Source organism: Marmota flaviventris, chromosome 10 (assembly GCF_047511675.1).
Source record: "Marmota flaviventris isolate mMarFla1 chromosome 10, mMarFla1.hap1, whole genome shotgun sequence".
Classification (NCBI taxonomy): Eukaryota; Metazoa; Chordata; class Mammalia; order Rodentia; family Sciuridae; genus Marmota; species Marmota flaviventris.
The window spans coordinates 118,636,290-118,640,670 of record NC_092507.1 but is presented as its reverse complement, the minus strand read 5'-3'; positions in this window follow the sequence as shown (position 1 = coordinate 118,640,670).

Here is a 4,381-nt window from a genome sequence, read left to right as displayed (position 1 = left end):
CACAGTAATGTCAGCATGATTCTCTTGGAAACTGGTTGACCATGAATGAAGTTAACACTCAGACCCCCCAGGATGTCCTAGGGCATGTTTTCCCAAGACCACCTGATTCCGAATCATCTGGGGCATTTGTTTAAAAGTGCAGATTCGAGCCAGGTGTGGTGGTGTATGCCTATAATTCCAATGACTCAGGAGGCTGAGTCAGGAGAATTGAAAGTCTGAAGTCAGTCTGGACAATTTAGCAAGACCCTATCTCAAAAAAATAAAAACAAAAGAGGGGCTGGGGTTGTGGCTTAGCGATAGAGCACTTGCTTTGCACATGTGAGGCACTGGGTTCAATCCTCAGCACCCCATAAAAATAAATAAACAAAATAAAAATATTGTGTCCATGTATAACATGTTTTTATAAAAATGTTTTTAAATAAAAAATAAAAGGGCTGAGATATAATTCAGTGGTAGAGTGCCCTGGGTTCAATTTCTAGGACAGTACTTAATATATGGTGAATCTCCTGCTTCAGCTTCCAGGATAAGTGAGATTATAGGCATGTACCACTGGTGGGTGCTTTTCTGTCTCTTGTGCCCTGTGCTGGGGATTGAACCCAACTGCATCCACATTTCATATTTCCTTTTTTTCTTCCCTTCTTTTTTTATAATTTTTTAATTTTTTATTTTTATACTAAGGACTGAGCCCAAGGGCACTTAACCATTGAACTACATCTCTACTTTTTGTGTGTGTGTGTGGTGCTGGGGACTGAACCCAGGACCTTGTGCGTGCAAGGCAAGCACTCTACCAACTGAGCTATATCCCCAGCCCCTCCACCCTTTTTATTTTTTAGACAGAGTCTCACTAAGTTGCTGAGGCCTTGCTAAATTGCCCAGTCTGTCCCCGAACTTAGAGATCCTCTTGTTTCAGTCTCTCAAATTGCTGGGATTTTAAGTGTGTGCCATCATGCTCAGTCCTAGTTCATATTTTATTTTATAATTAACACTTAAAATTATACATATTTATGATGTGCAGCACAGTGTTTCATAATATGTGCACATTGTGGAATGGCTAAATCAAGCCAAATAGCATATATATAACACCTTGCATTACTTATGCACTAGTTATCATTTATTGGTGATGAGAACACGTAAATTCTACTGTCAGCAATTTTCAAGTGTACAGTACATGGTTATTTAACTATAATCACGTTGTACATTAGATCTCTTGAACTTATTCTTCCTGCGATTTTATATACTTTAATCAACATCTTCCCAATATATATCCCTCATTGTTTTCTTTTTAATAATAATAGCAAAAAAAGCTAGGATTGAATTTTTTTTCAATACTGGGAATTGAATCCAGGGGTCTTCTATCACTGAGCTACATCCCCAGTACTTTTTTTTTTTTTAATATTTGTTTAGTTGTAGATGGACACAATATCTTTATTTGTTTATTTGCTTTTATGTGGTGTTAAGGATCGAACCCAGGGCCTCACACTTGCAAGGCAGCCGCTCTACCACTTAGCTACAGCTACAGCCCCAGTATTTTTTATTTTTTCTTCAAGATAGGTCTCACTAAGTTTCCCTGACCAGCCTGGAACTTGTGATCCTCCTGCCTCAGTTTCCCAAGTCTCTGAGATATTACAGGCATGTGCCACTGCCCTCAGCTATGGATCGAATATTTACCAATTTGGATATATTTTAATCATATAAAACTCATTTATATCTTATAATCCTGTTGGAAATATACTATTATTATTCCCATTTAACAGATGAGAATAATGAATTCCAAGAGGTTAAATAAATTGCTCCAAGTTCACATAGTCCATAAACAATGGAGTCTGAGGCAGTCAGACTCCAATTTCTGTATATTTCCACCATTGCTACTGGTGGAGATTTCAAAGACTCATAATATGTGCACATTGCAGAATGGCTAAATCAAGCTAATCAAAAACTCAGAGCCTGATGGGAACTAATGCAAATTCGATTGTGCTCATGATTTGATGCCAATGACCTCAAGAATGTTTTAGAGGATCAACTGCAATAGTATGAAGCTGAACATTTTTATAATCAATGTTCACTCACATCAAATTGACCTCTTGTTGGACATTTTTGCAAGTTAATATTGGATTAGTGTTTACAGAGCAGTTGAAGTTGCTGCTTGTCCCTTATTCCTCTGCCTTTCCCATTGTAAGATCCAAATCTCTCATCAGATTTTTGCACTTTATAATTAGAGGCGCCCATAGAACAGAACTCCAAGAACTGTGTGCTTATTTCTATTCACTTGAATTTCCAGTGTCATCACAATGCCTGGCATGCAGCAGGGGCTCAATAAAGGCAGGAAGGCAGGGAACAAGGCCTTGTCTGGGAAGCGGAATTTAAGAAAACATGAAAAGATTTTTCCTCTTCTCTTTACTTATGAGTTGGAGTTTCAAAAGAAGGTTGGTCTAGGGCTGGGGCTGCAGTTCAGTGGTAGAGCAATTGCCTAGCATAAACACTACCCCTCTCTTCAAAAAAGAAGTTTTGGTCTAGAGTTGAATTTTTTTTTTTAGCATTATTAGGGATTGAACCTAGGGGGCGCTCTACCACTGAGTCACATTTCCAGCCCTTTTTATTTTTTATTTTGAGACAGGGTCTCAGTAAGTTGCCTAGGCTGGTCTTGAATTTGTGATCCTTCTGTCTCAGGCTCCCCGAGTATCTGGGATTACAATTGTGCAGCATTGCACCTAGTTTAGGGTTGAATTTGGGGTGGTTTTTTTTTTTTTTTTTGTATTTCTTCTTTCTTTCTTTTCTTCTTCTTCTTTTTTTTTAATGGTGTTGGAGATTGAACCCAGGGCCCTGTGCATTCGAGGCAGGCACTCTACCACCTGAGCTATAGCCCCAGCCTAGTGTTTTAGTATTGAGGTTAACCCAGGCATGTTTTACCACTGATCTTCATCCTTAGTCTTTTTTTTAATTTTTTTTTTATTTTTGAGACACGTTTTCACTAAATTGCTGGGATTACCGGCACGCTCCACAGGGCCTGGTTTAGAGTTGAGTTTTGATTTGGGGTCTTTGGTGGTGGTGGGCGTGTATTACCTGCAAGCAGGCTCATAGTCTTGTTTTTAAATCAAGTTTTGTATTTTATTTTTATTGTTTCTTTTTAATTATACACAACATTGGAATTCATTTTGAAGTAATCATAAAAGTATGGAATATAATTTGTTCTAATTCTTTCCCCGGCACTTCCCCTTTCCTTCCCTTCTTCCGCCCCCCCCCCCCCCCATTCCCTCTCCTGTACTCTACTGACCTTTCTTCTATTTATTTATCATTTTATTTTAAATTAGTATCTTTGGATATACATGATGGTGAGATCACTGTGAGAGCCATATATGTACATAGGAAACTTAGGTCAGACTCATTCCACTGTCCTTTCCTTAGGCCATCCCTCCTCCCTCCTTCCCTCCCCTTTGATCTCCTTTGTCAACTCCACTGATCTAGTTTATTGCCTTTTTATTTTATTTATTTATTTTTAGTTGTAGTTGGACACAATACCTCTATTCATTTATTTTTATGTGGTGCTTAGGATCGAACCCAGGGCCTCACACGTGCTAGGTGATCACTCTACCTCTGAGCCACAATCCCAGCCTGGTATTTTATTGATTTTTATCTCCCCACCCTTATTTTAGATTAATTTCTGCATGTCAGAGAAAACATTTGACCATTTACTTTTTGAGACTGGCTTATTTTACTTAGCATGATAGTCTCCGGTTTCACCCATTTATTGGCAAATGCCCTAATGTCATTCTTCTTTATGGCTGAGTAACACCCCATTGTGTGTATATATACCACATTTTCTTTATTCATTCTTCTGTTGAAGGACTCTTAGGTTTCTTCCATAGCTTGGCTATTGTGAATTGTGCTGCTATAAATATTGATGTGCCTGCATCACAGTAGTATGTTAATTTTAAACCTTTTGGATATATACTGGGGAGAATAGCTAGGTCAAATGGTGGTTCATTTCCTAGTATGCTGAGGAATCTCTATACTGCTTTTCAGAGTGTTTGCACTAGCTGTGTGTGGTGGTTCATGCCTGTAATCCCAGCAGCTAGGGAGGCTGGAGCAGGAGGGTCTTGAATTCAAAAACAGCCTGAGCAACTTAACGAGACCCTGTTCCTAAATAAAAATTATTAAAAGGGCTGGGGAGGACTGGGGCTGTGGCTCAGTGGCAGAGCGCTTGCCTCGCATGTGTGAGGCATTGGGTTTGATCCTCAGAACCACATAAAAATAAATAAACAAATAAAGTTTTGTTTTTTGTTTTTTTTTAAGGCTGAGGATGTGGCTCAATGGTTAAGCACCCCGGGTCCAATCCCTGGTACAAAAAAAAAAAGCAGAATGGTTTTGCAGTCCCACCAACAAT